The sequence below is a fragment of the Podarcis raffonei genome, chromosome 16 (genome assembly GCF_027172205.1).
Source record: "Podarcis raffonei isolate rPodRaf1 chromosome 16, rPodRaf1.pri, whole genome shotgun sequence".
Lineage (NCBI taxonomy): Eukaryota > Metazoa > Chordata > Lepidosauria > Squamata > Lacertidae > Podarcis > Podarcis raffonei.
In genome coordinates this window covers 25,402,109-25,425,070 of record NC_070617.1, presented here as the reverse complement: position 1 = coordinate 25,425,070, position 22,962 = coordinate 25,402,109, and the positions used below count along the sequence as shown (strand labels likewise).

General features: G+C 47.0%; 1 protein-coding gene across 1 annotated transcript in view; it reads left to right on the top strand.

Annotated features, from left to right (window-relative positions):
* RTN4R (reticulon 4 receptor) overlaps positions 1-22,962 on the top strand; it is a 108,956-nt gene that overhangs the window by 1,231 nt on the left and 84,763 nt on the right. The gene's annotated exons all lie outside the window — the stretch shown is intronic.

The window sequence follows — 22,962 nt, the reverse complement described above, 5'->3', positions numbered from 1 at the left end:
GCCTCGGGGAGAAGCGTTTGCCAACTGTGCCCTTTTCAAAGAGGCAGGCTACAGAGACTTTGCCATCGCTTGCTGAAAGTCCGGAGAGGATAGACGGTGTGTTTGTGTCTTTTCTTTGGGGGGGGGGGTGCTCGCGGGACCTACCCCGCCCTTGAAGGACCTTTGCTTCTTCCTCCCCTTCCCCCGCCCCGCTTGGCGCAGAATTTCTCCCTGGACGTGGATTTGTGTGTAGAGGAGAATCTAGTTCGAGGTTGGCGCGTTTACAAGGAATGTAGAACGGACGGCGCGTTGCGCCTGGATTTGAGCGCGCGGAGCGGGGATTATTATCGTCGTCTTTCTGTCTTCCCTCCTCCATGCCAGGCTTTTGTGCTATTGCAGGGGGGAGTGTCTGCCGGGGAAAATGTGTCTGTCGGGGAGAAAGAACTCCATCTCAATCATTTTCAACTCGGACCCCAAAGCAGGTTGAGGGGAGGTGGAATAGGTGGCACGGGGTGCAGTCAAAGGCCTCCAATGAAAGGAAATGCTGTTTAGCGTGTGTGTCCAAAATAGCTCCTTTTGCTAGTCGCCAGTTTGGGGCACCTTGGCTGTCAGAGAAACAACATCTCCCCCAGGTGGAGAGAGAGGAAAGGGTTAGCATTTTACCCCCCTCAAAAATAGCTTTGGAGATGCAGAAGTTCCGCGTTCCTGGCTTGCCAGTTCAGATCCCACCTCCTTCTCCCGCTTGAAGGGGCTTGCTTTAGGTCGGGCCCCGTATCTTTCATGGGCTTCTCAAGAGCGCCCCCCAGAGGCCCTGACGGTCTGCGGCTCCAGCAGGTGTCTGCAGAGGCGCTCTTGCCTGGCCAGCGTGGAAAGACGGGGGCGGGCAGTGGTCCCTCCACGTGCCCTTTCCCCCGCGGTGCATTTCCTTGGCGTGTGGATGCGGGAGGCAATCTTTCGGTCCTTTCCTGTGTCGAACAGGGGGAACTTTATGATGGGAGGTGTTGTTAGTGGAAAAGACCCCATGGCTATTTTAGGACTATTGCCACCACCACCCAGAGCATCAACTATTTTAGCAGCATTTCCTTCCCTGGCAGGAGAAAGCTGCGCTGCAAGCTCCATGGAGTTGGCCAAAGTTTCCCAGAGCTTGTCTGAACACCGCAGGGATAACGCGACATTCCATCTAGGCAAGAGCAATCTGATTAGACAGAGCTGTTAATGGGAGTGTGCATTTATAATGGGTTGTGTGTGTCACCTCCGGGTTATCTCGTAACTAAAACGATATATATTTGGTCCTTAGAACACCTGCTTTGCATACAGGTTTTGGGTTCAATCCTCAGGACTGGGAATGAATGCCCCCTGCCTGAAACCCCGGAGAGCTGCTGCCAGTCAGTGTTGGATCTATGATCTGATTCTGTTTAAGGCAGTTTTCTGTGTTTGGTGTTGGAATTGCCTGTTTTGCACCCAGGAGGTCCCAGGTCCAATATCCACCATCTCCAGATAGGGCTAGGAACGCCCCCGGCTTGAAACCCCGGAGAGCTGCTGCCAGTCAGTGTTGGGAATACTGAGCTAGATGGCCTGGCTATGTTTAAGGCGGCTTTCTATGTTTGTAGCTCAGTGGTGGGAGTGCCTCTTACACATACAGAAGGTTCAATTGGCCCTACGGCATCTCCAGGTTGGGTCTGAGATTATCCCCTGTCTGAAATCCTGGGCAGCCTCTGTTAGCTGGACCAATGACCTGATTCAGGATAAGGCAGATTCCTATGTACAATACCTTCCGGGGGGCATGAAGTATTCTTTCCTTGGGAGTGGGGAATGTTCTCCACCCTCAAAAGGCACCAAAGCTCTTTGTTAGGAGGAAAAGGATGAATGGGGGGGGGATTATGACATCTCATCCTCCTCCAGCCCCTGCAGATCTGATCTCCACTGTGATGGTCCTGGGAAAAATGGTGGGGTGATGAAGGAAAAAAGGGAGTGGGGTGTCACTGTTGGTGTAATGAGCATGGCTGGCCCAAAGCATCACTAGCTAATTGCTCCTCTGCTCAGCTTCATTAAAAAAAACAAAGGGGGGGGGAGGAATCAAGGCGCTAAACTGGATTAAGGCTTTGTGTGTGAAATTACATGCAAAGTGAGGAAATCATGTTCTGTAGGTTAGGCGTCGCTTTCGTTCCACTGGGTGATGATGCCCCCCCGATGTAATCGGCGTGGAAGGCATCTGGCTTTCGGCAGGGAACTGTGTGTGCACGGGGTTGCCAGTTGCAGGGAGATGAGGTCTTGTTCCAGGTCTGCTCAAATACCTGTGCTCCGTGGGGATCAGATGGCTGCGGAGGCAGCACTGCCCGGAGCCCAGAGGAGAGGCGGCGGCTGGCCACAGGGGGCAGGTTTTGGATGCCTGGAATGGTGGCATAATGGGGACCACAAGGCAGCATTTGCGGCACGTTTGCCTAGACGAGCTCCACTGAAATGAACATGAGCTACCAAGCAGCCCAGGAGTTTCGTTTGGACAGGTCTCGCAGTGCTCAGAAGCCAAGAAAGAACTGTGACACTATTTATTTACCGATCACATTTATATCTCACCATTCCTCCGAGAAGCTCAAGGTGGTCCTCTTTCTCTTCATTTTATCCCTACAACTCTGTGAAGTTGGTTGGGCTGAAAGACAGGGACTGACCCAGGGCCTTCCAGTGAGTTTCATAGCTGAACAAGGATTTGAACCCCTGGACTAAACTCCCTCTCTCCATATATAATGGAACAGGAAAATGTGGTCATTGTTGTTGTTATATTCAATTCTCATATAAATGATCTCTCCCCCCCCCCAGAAAAGAATACATCAAAAAGTTTTTGAAGCAGTGATGAAAAGTCACCACAGGGGGAGCCAGAGGGTTAACTTCAAGCAGAGAGTTCCACAGGCCCTTCTGTATGTTCCCACCAACAGTACTTGATATGTGTTGATTCAATGGGGGGGGGTTGTCCTGACCGGCTCATTTTACAGGATTAAAAGGCCCTTGTTGGCACTCTTGTTAAATCGCCCCTGAAGGAGAACCAGAGACGCAAACAGGGCTGTGCTGACACCTATATTCCACTAGAGCTTGAAAGAAGAGCACAGAATTCATCCTCCTGAGGATTCGTTTAATAAAATGCACGAAGAGGTTTCTGCTCCTTGCAGGAGCTACAACATCCTTGTGTGGGGGCAGTTCCAGGTGGAATCTTGTTGCCTTACTCCAATTAGTAGCAGAACCAAAATAAAGCATTTACAAAGTAGTAAAAAGTACAGAATCAATTATTATACAAAATAAGTTTTGTTTTACTGCAGGTGTGCTTTCTCCTGTGTCATGCCTTTATTTCAGGTGTACTGTAGCAATGCATGGTATTAACCACAGCAGTTAAATAAAAATGCACTGTAATGGGGGGGGGCAAAAAGGTTCGCAGTTGTCTCAGGAGCTGGCAAAAAGCATATATTGCATTTATCAACCACCTTTTTCTCCAAGGAGGCAGTGTACATGGCTGTCCCTCTCTTTTTTGTAATCCGCACAACAACCCTGCGAGGTGGGTTAGGCTGAGAAGGGCAGTGACTGGCCCAAGATCACACCTAGTGAGCTTACTGGCTGCATGGGGATTTGAACCATGGTCTCCAAGGTCCTAGTCCAACACTAACCACTAAACCACACTGCCTTTTTGGGACTCCCTCCTTATGGAAATCCACCTTGAATTCTTCTGATTGATTCCTGCCAGCAGAATCAGGCCTTTCTCCTGTTTATGGTCATCCATGGAAATGATTTGTTGCAATACAGTGATACCTCGGGTTACATATGCTTCAGGTTACAGACGCTTCAGCTTACGTACTCTGCTAGCCCAGAAATAGTACCTCGGGTTAAGAACTTTGCTTCAGGATGAGAACAGAAATCGCGTGGCGGCAGCAGGAGGCCCCATTAGCTAAAGTGGTACCTCAGGTTAAGAGCAGTTTCAGGTTAAGAACGGACCTCCAGAGCAAATTAAGTTCTTAACCTGAGGTACCACCGTACTACTTTCCTTTCCTTTCCCCCTCCTCCAGATTTGATTTCTTTTTCTGTGTTTGCGTGTGAAGCTCCTTCGTTTGGATGTTTAGATTTACAACACAGCATGCTTTTTACAGGTGGGGAGTGGGTTATTTTGGGGAGGTGACTTATATATAAGCACTTGAAGGCCCCTTGCTACTGTACTTGATCTGTTGTTGTTTCCTGCAACTGGTTTTGATGCTGCTGTTGTGCTCTCATTGCCTCTAACTTTTCCAGAGCCAAAATTAACATTTTAATGGAAAGGGGCTGTGGAAATAAATAAGAGAGAAAGAAAAGATAGAGAGAATAGAAAGGGGAAAGATGATCAAGGTGTGAAACAGACCCCTACGTCTTAGATCAGTGGTTCCCAAAGTGGGGGCTACTTCCCCCTGGAGGTGGTGGATTAGGGGGTGCTAAGAGGAAAATGCGTAGCAGGGGATGCTGGAGATGTAAACGACTATCAGACTTTGAAAAGCTGGTACCGCTGGATCAAGTTCATAAATTTTGCTGGCTTTGTTGAAGAAGTCATTTTAATTGGATTTTGATTAAATGTGCAATTAATTGTTACTGTTTTGAATTTTATTGTGTTATTATCTCCCTTAGCGGGTTGTGCAAACTGCTATTCTGAATACAGTGGTACCTTGGTTCTCAAACGCCTTGGTACTCAAACAACTTGGAACCCAAACACTGCAAACCCGGCCTAGAAGTAAGTGTTCCGGTTTGCGAACTTTTTTCAGAAGCCGAACGTGCTCCATTTTGAGTGCCACACTTCTATTTTGAGCTTTACACCAAGGTCTGTCTGTTTTTGCTATTTATTTTGCATTTTTGTTTTTGCGGCTTTTTTGTTTTGCTTTTGTGACTGTGTGGAACCCAGTTCAACTACTGACTGATTGATTGTGTGACTGCAGTACATTGTTTATTGCTTTCATTTTATGGATCAGTGGTCTCGTTAGATAGTAAAATTCATGTTAAATTGCTGTTTTAGGGACTGTTTTTAAAAGTCTGGAACGAATTAATCTGTTTTGCATTACTTTCTATGGGAAAGCACACCTTGGTTTTGGAACGCTTTGGTTTTGGAACGGACTTCCGGAACAGATTAAGTTTGAGAACCAGGGTACCACTGTAATGGTTTTTATGGGGTGAAGTAGGGGGCACTGGGCATGAGTTCATGGGACCAAGGGTGACCCAAAAAGTTTGAGAACCGCTGTCTCAGATCATCAGCTATAACTGCTGTGGTGATGCCCCACTATTTCATTCCAACCACCACCACTCTTCTCCTGCAAGTGACGCAAGTGATTTTTAAATTTTTTTTTTGCAGACTGACTTCTTTGGAGAGAAAGGGTAGTTCTTGTGAATGGTTGCAGCATCATGCTGCCCAGATGTTCTGCTGCTCTGGAGAGTGTGGATTTGTGTCTAGTTTCCATTGGCTGTTTTTTTTTAAAATATGCGGTAGCAAGCAAGAAAGGAAAAAAACACTGGGGAGAAAAGGTTGGTTGCTGAGCTACAGTTTCAGATGGGGGCCTACAGAGGTTTTCTGACATTCAGCAAGCCATGCATTCTGCAAGATGGTGATCACACCCCAGATGTGAGTCTCTGTCAAACAGAACATCTGTTCACTCTATGGCTTCTCCTAAAGGAATATATTCTTCTACAGATCCCCTCTGGTGGGATTAGGAACTGAGAAAAAAACCTACAGGCCAAGGATGGGGAGCCTGTGGCCTGCCAGATGTTGCTCAAGTATTATTAGCAGTACAGTCCTGTATTAGTATTGCTAGAGTTTTATTGTTGTTAGAGTATTATTAGCAGTACTGTATTAGTATTAGTATTATTACTTGTGATCAGTAACTTTTCCGCAAAGAGTGACTCAAAGTGATTTTTCAGAATGATACAAATATTTAAACCCTTTGCTACTTGCCCTTTCCCCCACCAGTGTTAGAAATTAGCCAGGCGCCAGGCGCGTTTTGTGACTGGCATGGGTCCAATTGTGACCATGTTGAGATCTCTGGATGCCACACTGGGGACAGACATCTCCACCTGGCTGGCCCCTCCAGTTTTCTTATGCAGGCAAGCAGAAGAGCTTATTTATTGCACTTATATCCCACCTTTTTTTTCAAAGACTACATGGTTCAACCTCCCCCCCCCCCCCGCTCCTCAGTTATTCCCTACAATGGCCCTGTGAGGTAGGTTAAGAGGTTGTGATTGGCCCAAGGTCACCCAGTAAGCTTCATGACTGAGTGGGGATTTGAACCCTGATCTCCCAGGTCCTAGTCCAACACCGTAACCACTACACCACACTGCCTTCCTAGAGTATTTCTGCCAAGGGGCAGCTATATAAGTAGGTAAATAAATATGGGGAAAGCAAAAGGTCACTTAGAGAAGAATCTGAAATATTTTCCATTAAGCTTGAAATTGTTTTATTCTGGATTGTTTTATTCAATGTGTTAATATGTTGTAAACTGCTTTGAGATTTTTTCTTTAAAATATAAAGCGGTGTAGAAATGGAATTATTATTATTATTATTATTATTATTATTATTATTATTAATAATAAACCTTGTTGGTGGAAAAATGTCACCTAGACATTCCATTATAGAGACCAAAGCCCAGGTTTAAGGTGCATTTTGGTGATTAGTGGGTAGTGCTGTGGTCTAAACCACTGAGACTCCTGAGCTTGCCGATCAGAAGGTTGGCGGTTTGAATCCCCGCGATAGGGTGAGCTCTCATTGCTCTGTCCCAGCTCCTGCCAACCTAGTAGTTCAAAAGCACACCAGTTCAAGTAGATAAATAGGTACCACTCCGGTGGGAAGGTAAACGGTGTTTCCGTGCACTCTGGTTTCCATCATGGTGTCCCGTTGCACCAGAAGAGGTTTAGTCATGCTGGTCACATGACCCAGAAATCTGTCTGTGGACAAATGCTGGCTCCCTCAGCCTGAAAGTGAGATGAGTGCTGCAACCCCATAGTTGCCTTTGACTGGACTTAACTGTCAAGGGGTCCTTTACCTTTTTACCTATATCTGAGTTTCTAACACTATGCCAAACCTGACCAAGCCATGAAGGATCATAGCTTACTGTTAGAAGCATTAGCCTTGCATGCAGGTCAGGATGGGAGAGACTTCGTCTCTGAAACCCTGGAGTGTCACTGCCGGTCAGTGCAGCCAACACTGACGTTGATCCTTTGTTGGATCCCTCTGCTGGCTTTTTCTCTTAAGAACTGCTGATTATCCTGAGTGGTGCTATGCGTTTTGTTGCATTTCATGTTTTATGCATTGTGAAACCACCTTGAGCGTCCTCTGTGGACTGAAATGGAGAATGGAAGTGCTTTAACAGACTGTGTTTGTTGCTAGAGAAGTGGAGTTTGAGCACTTGGCTTGATCTACCCTCTTGGACCCAGTGGCTCTCCACCAGATCTAGTGGCTGACCAAAGGTCATATGAAGAGGGGTATTTTAGAAAACTGGCTGTGCTGGGCCCAATTCACGATGTTATGATGAGCATATAAAACTTGGGACCTGGGTAACTCCTGTCTGGACTAATGTGATGCACTGTAAGTGGGGCCGCCTTTGCAGATGATTGGGTGACTGCGGCTAGTGCCAAATGTGGGAATGTTCAGGGAGGCAGGAGAGGATATATTGTTTATTAATATCCTTCCTAACTTGTGCTTGCAAGTTCTATAACTTAGCAGAGTTTTACATTTTTTCCAATCTTCTTCTGCCGACTCTTCTCCCTGGTCACGGATTCTGCTCGTCATTTCTGCCAGTCCCATACAGTCAATCAGTTTCATCTGCCATTCTTCCAGAGTGGGTAGATCTTGCGTCTTCCAATACTTTGCGATAAGTATTCTTGCTGCTGTTGTAGCATACATAAAGAAAGTTCTGTCCTTCTTTGGCACAACTTGGCCAGACATACCCAAGAGAAAGGCCTCTGGTTTCTTCAAGAAAGTATATTTAAATACCCTTTTCAATTCATTATATATCATTTCAATTCATTATATATCATTTCCCAGAAAGCCTTAATCCTGGGACACGTCCACCAAAGGTGAAAGAATGTACCTTCATTTTCCTTACATTTCCAACATTTGTTGTCGGGCAAATGATAGATTTTTGCAAGCTTGACTGGGGTCATGTACCACCTGTATATCATTTTCATAATATTCTCTCTTAAGGCATTACATGCCGTAAATTTAATCCCGGTGGTCCACAACTGTTCCCAGTCAGCAAACATGATATTATGTCCAACGTCTTGAACTGTTCAAGGTTTGTACACTCATACCTTGGGTTAAATGTGCTTCAGGTTGAGCGTTTTCAGGATACGCTCCATGGTGACCTGGAAGTAATGGAATGCGTTATTCCGGGTTTCGCCACTCGCGCATGCGCAGACACTCAAAAGACACTCTCATTTTTTTTTGCCCAAGTGCAATACTTTACATTTCTCCCTGTTAAAATTCATCTTGTTTGTTTTGGCCCAGTTCTCAAATCTGTCAAGGTCGTTTTGAAGTGTGATCCTGTCCTCTGGGGTGTTAGCCACCCCTCCCAGTTTGGTGTCATCTGCAAATTTGATCAGGATGCCCTTGAGTCCATCATCCAAGTCGTTGATAAAGATGTTGAATAAGACTGGGCCCAAGACAGATCCCTGTGGCACCCCACTAGTCACTCTTCTCCAGGATGAAGAGGAACCATTGATGAGCACCCTTTGGGTTCGGTCAGTCAGCCAGTTACGTCACGCGCATGCGCGGAAGCACCGAATCACGACCCACACAGACGTGGAGACGTGGGTTGCGTTCACTTCAGGATGTGAACAGGGCTCCAGAATGGACCCCGTTTGCATCCAGAGGTACCACTCTACATGGTGAAATTTACTTACTGATTTCATTACATTTATATCCCAGCTTTCCCCCCAAGAGCTTGAGGCAGTGTACATGGTTCTCAAGACCCCTTTCTATTCCCACAACAATCTTATGGCCATCTTTCAGGGACATGATTCCTGCATCGCAGGGGGTTGGACTAGATGCAAGGGCTAGCAGGATTTTTAAGCTGTTGTTGTTGTTGTTGCTTTGCGGTGAGGGAATGCTGTGGCTTGGGAATGCTGTAGTTTGCAATAACTTGGGGAAACCACACAGGGACTTCTGGAATGAACCCAGCCTTCCTAAACCTGGCAGCCTCCAGGTTTTGGACTACAACTCCCAACATCCCTGAGCACTGGCCATGCTGCCTGGGGCTGATTCATGTCATGCTCCAAAACATCTGGAGGGCACTGAGTCTGGGATGGCTGCTATAACAGGCAGCATTTGGGGATTAAGGTAAGGTTGATAAGCTTTGGAATGACAAGCAGCAGCTGTCCAGGGTGAGCTGCACATTTGAACTTCCCTGTTATAGAGAAGCATGCAGATGTTTAAAACAAAACAATGGCTTGCAGATCTAGTAGGTTGACACATGGTTTGCAGTAGATCAGCAAGAGTTTTTGATTTTGAGTGGCATTTATTTATGAAAATATTTGTATACTGTGGTGTAAGTATACAGTCATACCTTGGTTCACGAATGCTTGGGAGTCGAATTTTGGCTCCCAAATGCTGCAAACCCAGAAGTGAATGTTCTGGTTTGTGAACATTATTTGGAACCTGAACATCTGAAGTGGCTTCTGTGGCTTCTGATTGGTTGCAGGAGCTCCCTGCAGCCAATTGGAAGCCGCGCCTTGGTTTCCAAACGTTTTGGAAATCGAACGGACTTCCGGAACAGATTCCGTTCAACTTTCGAGGTACCACTGTATAGTAATTTCTAAAAACACAACAAAACATTAAAAACCACCCCAAAAAAAGTTAAAAACAGACATCAATTAACCACTTTGGAAGGGTGTGTTCTTAATTGCCTGTGTATGCCTTGCCTGGTGGAAGAGCAGAATTTTCAGCAGGTGTGTAAAAGTTGGCACAGAAGGTGCCTGCTTAGTCTCTAGTGGCAGAGAGTTCCACATGACACTAAAGACTTGGTCTCTTACTGTTGTCAAAGGAGCCTCACCAACTCTGAGAATGACCAGCAATGCTCCTGCAGATGATCTCAGTGGTTGAGCTGGGGATATAAGGGCTCAGGTGATCCCTGAGGTACCTTGGACCTAAGTCACTCAGGGCTTAATTAATACAAGGACCTTGAACCTGCCTCTTTTATCAATGGCATCACATGTTCCCATCAGCAGTCTGGCTGCCACATTCGGCACCAGCTGGAGCTTCTGAACCAAGCCCCAGGGCAGCCCCACAAAGAGTAAATTGCAGTAATCCAGCCTCAAGGTCGACAACCTGTATACTACAACAAATGGCCTGCTTCCTCCCTCTGCTAAACTAGGTTATCAGAATGAAGAAAGATTGAGGGAGAATCATGAGTGGATTTGTGTGAGATGAGAGCTGAGAAACATTTATCTGGCCTCCAGGGCAATCCGCCTCTTCATTCTGAGGGCACAGAAGATCTCTGCACCCTCAGCACCATAATTCTGCATCAGACTTTGGCTGATGGATGTCAAAGTTCTAGTACCAAAGCCAAATGAAACAAGGGAGATCAGTCAAGACTAGGAGTGGAAGGTCCTATTTATTTCGTTTATCACAGGCTCTCATTTTGCCAGTCTTAAATTTGGTTCTCCACATTTCTGATATTGTGATCTTTTCTGTGAACCGCTCTAAGACCTCCAGGTATAGGGCGGTATATAAATTCAATAAATAAATGAATACATAAAATAAAATAAATAAAGCAATTGCACATTTTCTTTTTAAAGAAAACCCTCAGTGTTTTAATGGGGATTTCACCATCTTTTTTTTTTGGCACGCCCTTTTGACTAATGTCCCCAATTTCTCCTAATAATGCATTTTTGTATGTTATTTTCACAAATATCTTCATTTTTATGCCCACTTTCACTCAACATATGCATTATTTTTGTATGTGTAAACATTGGTGGCTTAGAGGACTGCATTTCAAAATTTGGATCAGAGCACATTTTGAAGGATTTTGGGTCCTGTGTTCTTTGGTTTTAAATGTTGAACTGAAACATATTTCTCCATCTCTGATCAAGCCTGAAGTCTGCTGCAAAAAACCTGACCATGGACAGCTCCCTTTGAACGCTCCCATTCCAGAGGGATTTGTTTCTCATTTTTGAAAAGAAAAAAAATGTCCTACTGGAATAGACCATTTCCCAGTCTAGTTCAGTGTTCTGTTCCCAATGCAGTTGGATTTGGGAGCCCCAGAAGAAAAGCATGCAAGTGCTGGCCTGCCCCTGTTGTTTGTTCCCTTGCACCTGAAATTCAGAGGTATACTGCTCTTGTACATGGAAGATTTATTACCTATCATGACTGCTGGTAGAGTGGTCCTATGTAAATATACCTAATCCTGATTTTAAAATGGAGTGGCTGTGCCTGCATATTAATTCTATGTAAATTCATTAGATGGTCATGTGAAATGGTCACGAGAGCCAGTGGCAGTGTAGTGTTTAGCGTGTCAGACTGGGACCTGGGAGAAACCAAGGTTCAAATCCATACTCGGCTGACTGGGGTGTGACCTTGGCTCAGCTGCTGCCTCTCATCCTGACCTTCCCTGCAGGGTTGTTGTCTGGGCTCTGTGGGTTAAACCACAGAACCTAGGACTTGCTGATCAGAAGGTCGGTGGTTCGAATCCCTGCAACGGGGTGAGCTCCCGTTGCTCGGTACCTGCTCCCGCCAACCTAGCAGTTCGAAAGCACGTCAAAGTGCAAGTAGATAAATAGGTACCGCTCTGGCGGGAAGGTAAACAGCATTTCCGTGCGCTGCTCTGGTTCGCCAGAAGCAGTTTAGTTATGCTGGCCACATGACCTGGAAGCTGTACACCGGCTCCCTTGGCTAATAAAGCGAGATGAGCGCTGCAACCCCAGAGTCGGTCACGACTGGACCTAATGGTCAGGGGTCCCTTTACCTTTTAGGACCTGGAAGACCAGGAATCAAATTCCCACTCAGCAATTGAAGCTCATTGGGTATGAATTTGGGGGCCAGTCATGGCACTTCTCAGCCTAATTTACCTTGCAGGGTTGTTGTGGCAATTAAATAGGTGTGTGTGGGGGGGGGGGAGAGAGACTGTGCATGCCAAATTGATCTCCTTAAAGATACAGATGGGAGCTAAATGTAACAAACAAACAAACAAACAAACAAACAAACAAACAATACCACCTCCCTTTATCTCCCCAGAATATATGCCTCCTTCTCCTTCTTCTTCTTCTTCTTCTTCTTCTTCTTCTTCTTCTTCTTCTTCTTCCTCTTCCTCTTCCTCTTCCTCTTCCTCTTCCTCTTCCTCTTCAGTGCTTTTTTTCTGGGGGGATGCAGGGGTACGCATACACCTAAACATTTTGTGAATTTTTGTATTTTTGTCCATTTACTGTATCTATTTCCCTCAATTTGAACTATAAAATGGTGGTTTTTCCTGAGTCAAAATGAGAGTACCCCTAAACATTTTTAAAGAAAAAAAGCACTGATCATTACCATTACCATTACCATTATCAGAATTAATGTCCTGCTCTTACTCCACAAGGAGCCCAGAACAGTAAACAGATTAAAAGATTTTTTAAAAACCCAACTGCAATTAAAAACATCTAAAATCAGTTACAGTTTTTAAAAAACCCAGGAGCAGCATTCTTCACCATTCTTGCCTGCAAAAGAGGAACGTTTTCACGTTCTTCCTGAAAGCTGATAATGGCACGGTGTCCCTCAAAGAATTCTGGGAACTGTAGTTCACCCCTTGCGGAGCTGGGATTCCCAGCACTCCTTAAGAAACTACAGCCCCCAGAATCTTCTGGGGGAAGCCATGTGCTTTCAGTGTATGGTGCGTAGGCGGCGGCAGCCTTCAAAGTGCCTGAGGTGGTCTTGGGAATGGCTCTGTGAACATCTCGAGGAACATATTTCTATGCGCCCTCCAGCACCTGCCTCGGCCACAGCCAGGCAGCTCCTTTGGCCCAAGGCAAGAGCTGTTGATGTTCCTTCCTACCTCCTAGATAAATACCCCCCTCCCTTCGCCAGAAGCATCAAAGGGGAGAGCTTGGCTGCCAGAGGAAGATCTTAATGAAGGAGATGGCAAGAGAAAGCATTTCAAGTCCAGGGGGAAAGGAGAGAGTACACCTAATTAAGTCAGCTCCTGTCTTCTGCTGATTCTGAGGTGCAGCTGAAAAAGAAGAGGAAAGGGTAAGAAAAACACACACCACCCCCATATATTTGCATTGTCCTTGCAGCCTCTTGCAACAGAGATATTGCTAACCCTGCATACTTGTCTCTCTCTTAACAAGATCAAATCTCCAATTTTCTCCTTAAGGTGCATAATCTGGTTTTAACAGCTCCCCCCGCTTAAAAAACAACAACAAAACTGCCTAGAAGGCTGGTTTAAATGATTGCAGGGAGGCTATGCAACTCGGTCTCCCTTCAGGTCATGCAAATTTGGTGCAATGGCTCCGCTCTCCCCCAGCCTGGAAAAAGTTGTTGCAAGGAAGGGCTGCTCAGCTCAGAAGCAGTGTTAGAAACGCAGATGAGTAAGGTAGGCACCAAAAGGCTCTTTAAACTAAAGTTGCAGTCGCCAAAACGGAATGTCTAGTTGCCTTTTGGGGGCCAGACAGCTGTAAATCTGATTTTTTCAACTGATTGATTCTCACTAAAACATCTGGCGATTTCAGATGGCACCCTTGAACTAGGTTAAGAGCTTTGAGAACTTAAAGAGGAAAAGTCACTTGATCCTGGGACGGTCCACTAATAATAATAATAATAATAATAATAATAATAATAATAATAATACGTTTCAGAGTATGTTTCCAAGTGCAATTCAAAGTGTTGCTGCTGACCTTTAAAGCCCTAAAGCCCTTTTTACATGCACAGCAGAGTTACATTCCCCTTTTAAAATGCACAACAGATAGCTGGTTGCAGGCTCGTGTGAGCCTCTCACTAGTATACAATTCAGCCTGTCTCAGATTGAATTGTACATTCCTGGTAAGTTCCCTTGCATCCCTTTTAAAAGAGTAAAGATGCCACGATCTTATTCAAAGTCAATAAAAGAAGTTTACTTACATCAGTTCACAGTTGGATTCCTGAAAGCAGACTTAGTTACAAATATGTACAAGTGGATCTACCCCATATGGGGGAATAATCCCAGTGCTTCTGCTAGCTGAGAGCTAGCCAAACATTCCCTTGCATGTCTTCTCTAGCATTACAAGGAATGTTGTACTTGACTGCCTCTCATGGATCACATCCCACAGTTTCCCATTGAGGGGAACACTTTGGCCGCTGTGGGAACAGGATGCTGGACTAGATTGGCCACTGACCTGATCCAGTAGGCTCTTCTGAGGTGATCACCTCACTCTACCTTCTGATCTGACCAGTAATTTGGACATTGTGCTGGTCCAGAGGGTTAACTGTGCTGCAAGGTCTGAGTCCAGTCTGAGGTCAAGGGTGCGGTATGGAGGCAGTCTTTCAAAGCTGAAGCTGGGTCCAAGGCAGGGAGCCGGGTGGGGTCAGGAACTCTGGCAGAAGAGCAGGACAGGGTGCAGGCAGGAACAGGCTACCAACAATGTTGCTCCCGTAACCTGGGACTGGGGCTGGCTGGCTTTTATCTGCCCCGAGGCATAGGGCGGCCCCGGTCCACAGGTGTCTCACCTCTCCTGGAGGCGAGCACTCCTCCTGCGAGAACTTAGTTCCCTCCGCCTCTCTGCCCTGAGCCTCTGCAGCTCAGGAGAGGCTGGAGGGTTACCGAACCCAGAGGCAACCTCAGCTTCCCCTGACGGGGCTGAGAGTGGAGCACCTGCAGGCAATGGGTCCTCCATCACCTCAGGAGCCAGAGCAGACCCAGCTGGTGCCTGCACCTGAGGATCCAGCACAGGTGAGGACCCTTCAGGCTCAACCCCCAGCCCCGGCTCAGCTGGTTCTGGAGGCGGGGAATCCTGTGCAGGCTGGGATCCCTCAGGTGCAGCATCCGAGTCCGAATCTCAGGCCATCACAGACACGCTCGCTTGGAGAATGTGAAGAACAGCTACTCTGAATGTGCGCTTGCTTGGCATACTTGTCAAGGTTTAAGGCCCTTTGGGGGCAGATGCTCAAGCATCTCTAGGTCCAGGAGTTGAGACACAATGCCTCCCCTGCCTTGGGGGCTGCTCTGCGTTGGAAATAATGAAGTTGCTTTGAAGAGGAACAGCGGAACCATATGGAGACGGAGCTCTCTTGCAGGAGCCATTTCACGTTTGCCGGGAGTTCAGCTGTGTACTTAGCACTAAAACAGTGAGTAAATATGATGGATTTGTCTGAGGCGAGGTGCTTTTCCCACATCAAAGCAACAGGGTTTTCTTTGCAAGCCAGACTTGCAGTGAAGCATTTAAACTCGGCACATTTCCCGTCAGATTTTGAAGGTCTGTGACACGCTGCCCCGCGCATTTATGTTGCGGCTGATTTCGGGGGGCTGTTAAATTTGTATGTTGCTTTGAAACACTCCAAATTGATATTGCTTTGTGTGCTTTTCCAAGAGTTCACACTGTGGATATACTCCTGGATTCAGCCCTGAGCATGGATGCCCAGGTTTCTGTGCTGGCTCCTAGGACTTGCCGATCGCATGGTCGGCGGTTCGAATCCCCGCGGCGGGGTGCGCTCCCATTGCTCGGTCCCAGCGCCTGCCAGTTCGAAAGCACCCCCGGGTGCAAGTAGATAAATAGGGACCGCTTACTAGCGGGAAGGTAAATGGCGTTTCCGTGTGCGGCTCTGCCTCGCCAGGGTAGCTTCGTCACACTGGCCACGTGACCCGGAAGTGTCTGCGGACAGTGCTGGCTCCCGGCCTATAGAGTGAGATGAGCGCACAACCCTAGAGTCTGTCAAGACTGGCCCGTACGGGCAGGGGTACCTTTACCTTTACCTTTAGACCCTCAAAAGGTCCCTATTTTCCAGAGACAGTCCCAGATTTACAGAAGCTGTCCCGGTTTCTGATTTGATCCTGAAATGTCCCACTTTTCCTTAGGACGTCTCTATTTTCATCAGAGAAATGTTGGAGAGTACGGAGTTATGCGACCCCCTGAGCCAAGGAGATTAGTAACTATGCAACCTTTAGAAGACATCTGAAGGCAGCCTTGTATGGGGAAGTTATTTAATGTTTAATATTTTATTACGTTTTTATATATGTTGGAAGCTGCCCATAGTGGCTGGGGCAACCCAGTCAGATGGGCGAGGTATAAATAAAACAACAACAACAATTACTATTACTATTATTGAATAGGATGTTTTCATCAGAGAAATGTTGGAGGGTACAAAGGCAAAGCTAGTGTGCCAACTAACTCTGTTCTTGGAGATGTCTGCTCTGGCCACAGTGACACATGCCTTCGTTACATTCATGTAACACGTGGGTGGCACTGTTCTAAACCACTGAGCCTAGGGTCAGCAGTTCAAATCCCCATGACGGGGTGAGCTCCCGTTGCTCGGTCCCAGCTCCTGCTAACCTAGCAATTTGAAAGCACATCAAAGTGCAAGTAGATAAATAGGTACCACTCCAGCGGGAAGGTAAATGCCATTTCTGTGCGCTGCTCTGGTTTTGCCAGAAGCGGCTTAGTCATGCTAGCCACATGACCCGGAAAAACTGTCTGTGGAAGCGGACAAATGTCGGCTCCCTTGGCCTGTAAAGCGAAATGAGTGCCGCAACCCCAGAGTTGTTCGCGACTGGACTTAACGGTCAGGGGTCCTTTACCTTTACCTTTAACATGCTCTACATGGGGCAACGTTTGATTGTTCAGAAACCTCAACTGGCCTAAGAGCTGCAGCCAGACTGTTGACTGGGGCTGGTTATAGGGCACATCCAACTCCCTTGTTACAACAGCTCCACTGGCTCCTGGCTGCAAGCCCTACACAGCTTAGGCCCGGGCTAGCTGAAGGACCCTATCCTCCCATACAAACCTGCCCAGGCTCTGAGATCTTCAAGGGAGGCCCTTCTCTTGGTCCCACCACTCTCACAGGCATGCTTTGTGGGGACGCGGAACAGGGGCTTCTCGCTGGTTGCTCCCAGGCTTTGGAGCTCCCTTCCTAGAGGAGGTAGACCGCCTCCCTCCTCGTTGTCCTTATGCCAGCCAGTAAAGACTGTTTGATTCCAACAGGCCTTTGGGAACTGACTGCTCTTTAAGGAAAGGGCTTTTAATATTGTGGTGCTGTGTTTATTATTGGTATTTTAATATACTTGCATTTTTATATTGTTTAAATTCTGTGTTGCTTCCAATTCTACTTTTCACTGTTACCTTTTGTTTATCTTTAGCTTTCTGTGTTTTTTGTAATTGTGAGTGACAGAAATAAATGGTACGGTTAAATCAATGAGAGTTTGGGCGTCTCTGTGTGTGTGTGAACCATCACCCTGGTTCAGCAAGGTGAGATACTTACACACAGGTATATGCTGCTGAGATACGGGTGGATACACATGTCTTTTATCATGAAATTCCTGTGTGCCCCACTGAATTAGCAAATGCGGCTTTGCAAGCAGATGAGCGAGCATATGCTCCCTGTTTATTGCCACCCGCTGCTGTCTGTCACTGTTTGCATACATAAAAAAATAAGGACATATGAAGATCCTGACCCGTAAGGCCAGTATTGTGTCTGCAGAGGGGCCAACCAGTGGGATACCTGCAAGAATAGAAGAAGAAATAGAAGAAATACTTTATTGTCACTGTACCACTTGTTTACAGTAAGATTAAACAAGCCCCCCCCCACAATCTCTCAGTCCTTGTTACACTCTCTGAGCTGTTGTACGACCACCAACCCTGAACGTCAGCTGCAATTTTGCTGTCTTCCATTCAGCAGCCTCACGGCCCATGGGTAGAAACCGTTCTTTAACCTGTTGGTGCGGCTTATCAAGAAAGACCTCAGTGTGAGCGGGGGCATAGTGTGGTGAACCTCAGTGTGGGATGTGACATAGATAGCAGTCAAATACAGTACAACATTCCTAGAGTGGACATGAAAGGGGATGTTTGCTCTAGTCAGTAGGACATGAAAGGGGATGTTTGCTCCTCTCTGCCCGCCAAGGGCATGTCGCCCAGCTGGGCTCCCCCCCCCCCACATGGCCGGGCAGGTGGCTCAGCATGGCTCTGCTTTGTGGGGTTGGGGTCTCTCTGTCGGCGTCTGGCCTGGTGCCTCACCCCACCTGGCAGTAACCAATGCCACACCGCAAAGTGTGAGAGCACTATTTCTGTTTGCGAGTCCTAGCAACTGGCAAATATAGCCCTTGTGGCTAGTAGCCATTGAGACTCTTGTCTTTGGTCCATTTGTCTAGTCCTGAAACCATCCAAGCTTGTGGCCATTTCTGCTGCTTGTGGGAGTGAGGTACATAGCTTAACTACGAGTCCTATGAGTCTACTGACATTCAGCTTCCTTGAATGTCCATATGCTGCTTTCAATGCGCAGTGCAAATAGGGCTTTAGAAGGGCTAGAAAGGTCAGGTAAAGGACCCCTGGATGGTTAAGTCCAGTCAAAGGTGACTATGGGATTGCGGCGCTCATCTTGCTTTCAGGCTGAGGGAGTTTGTCCAGAGACAGTTTTCTGGGTCATGTGGCCAGCATGACTAAACCGCTTCTGGTGCAACAGGACACTGTGACAGAAACCAGAGCGCACGGAAACACCATTTACCTTCCTGCTGCAGCGGTACCTATTTATCTACTTGCACTGGCGTGCTTTCAAACTGCTAGGCTGGCAGAAGCTAGGACAGAGCAACGGGAGCTCACTCCATAGTGGGGATTCGAACCGCCGACCTTCTGATTGGCAAGCCCAAGAGGCTCAGTGGTTTAGTCCACAATGCCACCCGCATCCCTTTTTGCTAGGAAGGGCACCTCCTGCTTTTCTGGCTATCAGCCATCCTCACCCTCTGGGATATATACATAGATGTGTGTGGGAGAGAGTGAGAGTATCCTAATTGTAACTCATTAATTAGGAACCGTAAAGGAAGCCGCATGCCATTGATCTCTCAGCCAAGTCTGGCATAGCTGTGCTTGGTTGCAGAGATGCCTCCCCACGCCTTCTGTCCTTCCTCCTTGCTGCTGCTGAGTGACAGCACTTTCCAAGCCAAGGCAAAACACTCCTGCCTCTGTCTTTACACTAGAGGGCTGTCTGTCCCTTTCACTTCAGAGGAGACGCATTAGCCCATCTGCGCTGAACACTCCTGTCGCTCCTGCCTCCAAACTGTTCAAGAGGGGCCCCGTCCGCCTTGTCAGATGGGAGTTGCTCCACGAGCTTTTATTTACCGCTCAACGAGTCTATTTGCACTGCATACAAACATCTGTGTTTTTTTGTATGGTTCCCCCCCTCCCCTTCCTGGTGCTGTTTATCGCATTGAAGATGTTTGTATTGAATGCTGCTGAGACCTTTGCTTGGGTTTATTGAAAGAGAGAAAATGAACGGGAGGGGAAAACAGAAACACATACACTATTGTCTCTCCATTCTTTCCGAGGCAAGGTAGGGTCAAAGTCTGGAAACATTTCAAACCAGAGACTTGAGTGGAGAAAGACACACACACACACACACACACACACACACACACACACGAGTCATACCTCGGGTTACAGCCGCATCAGGTTACAATTTTTTGGGTTGCGGACTGCTGAAACCCAGAAGTATTGGAATGGGTTACTTCCGCGTTTGGGCGGTTGCGTATGCACAGAAGTGCTAAATTGCGCTTTGCACATGTGCAGAAGCGCTGAATCGCAACTCGTGCATGCGCAGACGTGCAGATGCGGGTTGCGAACGCTGCGGGTTGTGAATGTGTATCCCGCACGGATCACGTTCACAACCCAAGCGTCCACTGTATATGCATATATATGCCTTGGTGAGGCCTGGTCTGTATCCAGTTTTGGGAAGGATGTTGACAAGCTGGAACATGTGCAGAAGAGGGCAACCAAGATGATCAAGGACCTGGAAACCAAGCCTTATGAGGAACGGTTGAAGGAGTTGGGTGTGTTTAGTCTGGAAAAGAGGAGACTGAGAGGAGATGTGATAGCCATCTTCAACTATCTCAAGGGCTGTCTCATGGAAGATGGAGCAAGATTGTTTTCTCTTGCTCTGAAAGGTAGGATTTGAACCAACAATTTCAAGTTACAAGGAAGGAGATTCTGGCTAAACATCAGAGCTGTCCAACAGTGGAACTGTCTCCCTCAGGAGGTTTTGGACTCTCCTTCCTTGGAGGTTTTTATTCATTTGAATAATACCAATTTAAACAGTCATGGTTTCCCGCAAAGAATTCTGGGAAGTGGCTGAGGCTGATGGGAGTTGTAGTGCAACGCCATGCCAGCTCCCTGTATTGTACACAGTATCCAGAATGTGCTTTCATCCTGAATCTTTTTGGGTATTACTTTGTGCATGGGCTGCTGGTGATGGAGGAAGAAGAGGCGGAGGAGGGTTGGGTCACATCGACTGATCAAACGCAGCCACTTCTCCTCTCCTGCTCTCTCTCTCTCTCTCTCTCTCTCTCTCTCTCTCTCTCTCCCTGCCTTCATCGCTAATCTCTCTGACAATAGTGGGAGCATAAATAATTGTTATTACAGCGCCCGGCCACGCAAAGAATGATGGATTGTGGGAAACCACGGCAAGGCGCTGCTTGCAAATGAGGAAACAAATATGGAGAGGGCTTATTAGTGACTGGCTCCATCCATCACCCCTGACAAGGCCCAGCTGATGTGGGGAGAGGAGGGCATCTCTCGCCATGATTACCCCACTTAGCTGTCAGGCCTGGCTGTGCTCAATCTGGAGATGGGGTCAGGCAGGCTGGATCTTAATCCAGTCAAGGGGTGGGCACCTTCCAATTCAGAAAGAAGGTGCTCATCATACACACACCTCTTCGCCCACTGTGCATGCCCTCTAAAGCCCAGGATTCTCAACTCTGGAGCCCCAGCAGAGCGGCCTCTCTGCTGCGGTCCAAGTGATGTCCCCTCCCCTCGCATTAATGGAAAGCCCTGTGGAGGATGCCGTCTGCTGCAACCTCAATAATTCATCACTCCCTGATTCTGCGTCCTTGTAAAATCTCCATTAGCCCTGTAACTGTGGTTTAGACCCAGAACGGCCCCTCCTGCTCGCCGGAGAAGCTTCTCTTCACTTTCTCTCTCTGTCTCCTTCTCCCTCGGCAAAAGGCCATGCAGGGAGACCCTTTGCTAGTGTGTTTTAAGCAGCAAATAATAATAGTAGTAATAATAATAATAATAATAATAATAATAATAATAATGGCCCCAGGGCCCAGGCCTACCATGGCATTTTAGGAGGGCTGAGGGAGAAGGGGCTAGCCAAGAATATTGTTTGTCAGCCAATAGATATTTGATATTTTTTCAGTATTTCATTAAATAAACCAGCTTTTTTATTGGTTACGTTTATATTCTGGCTCTCCCATAAGGAGCTCCAGGTCGAATCTCAGAACTCCTTTCCCCTCTGGGATTTTCACAACAGCCCTTCAAGGTGGGCTCTATTCAGCAATGGCTTGTCATTCAGGGAGGAGCTTCCTTTTAGTTATTTTTTTAAATCGGGTTTAATATCCCTCCCTCACTCCTTCTCTCCCTTACTTCGAGCCCAAGGCAGCAATGAGATATATGATCTAAAACCAAAGAAAAAATAACATTCCAAAGCAGGCTCAAAACATTCCAAAAGCAATTGGAATTAGAAACACCCTCCCATCTCAAGTTTGTCGGGAGCAGTATTCCTCAGTCGCCAAATGCATCTGGGGAAACAGGAATGTTTCCGAATGCCTCCTGAATAAAGATGGAGACAGGCCAGGAATGTGTCCACCAGGGGGCACATTCCACAAATTGAGAGCCACCACTGAAAGGGCCCTGTCATGAGGCAACGCCAACCAAGCAGTCCTTAGTTCAGGACCGTGCATGGATTTAAATCTGGTTTTCTTATCTAGGAGTGGGGAGAAATATTGGGCCTCCAGATGTTGGGGCTGCAACTCTCATCACCCCTGACCATTGACATTTCTGGCTGGAGCTTCTGGGAGTTCAAAACCAGGATGGGCCCAGGTTTCCCCTAGCTGCTCTAACCTCTACACCATTCAAGCTCTCTTTTGAGCTCAGGAGAGGGTGTGCATTGTGTGCACACCTTATCCACTGGGTTCCAACCTCTGAGCTGCTAGCACCTATCCCTGTCTCCATCCATGCGCCTATTCCACACCCCATCTGAGGCCTTTTCAGAAATTGCAAACAGATAACCCTGCTCACGTTAGGAGCATGGTGTGGTTTCATGGTTTCAAAATCCACGAACCAGGTTTGTGTGTGGAATGGTTCTGTGGTTAGAACCAGAAAGGAAAATAAATAACATACAGTCATACCTTGGAAGTCAAATGGAATCCATTCTGGAAGTCCTTTCGACTTCAAAATGTTCAGAAACCAAAGCGTGGCTTCTGGTTGACTGCAGAAAGCTCCTGCAGCCAATCAGAAGGCATGGAAGCCTCGTCAGATGTCTAGGTTCCAAAGAACGTTCACAAACCGGAATACTCACTTCCAGGTTTGCGGCGTTCAGGAGCCAAAACGTCTGAGTACCAAGGCGTTTGGGATCCAAGGTACGACTGTATTAGATACTGCTATGTCATAAGCATATATACACACACAGTCAGTTTACAACAAGAAAACAAAACTGTACAATAAAAACCATATTAAAAAAAGTTAAAAACAGGCATCAGTGCACCATTGTGGAAGGATGTACTCTTAATTGCCTGCACAGACTTGGCAGAATAGAAATGTTTTCGGCAGGCGTTTAAAAATCAAAACAGAAGGTTCCTGCTGAATCTCTATTGACACAAAGTAGTCCGCAACACTGGGCTTGATGACACGAAAGGTCTCTTGTTGCTGCTAAGTGAGCCTCACCAACTCTGGAATGACAAATGGTGCTTCTGCAGGTGATTTCAGTGATCAAGCTGGGATATAAATGTGGGGGTTTGTAAACACAAGGAACTAGAACCCGGCTGAGCAGTAGGTGGGGAGCCAGTGCAGCTGTTT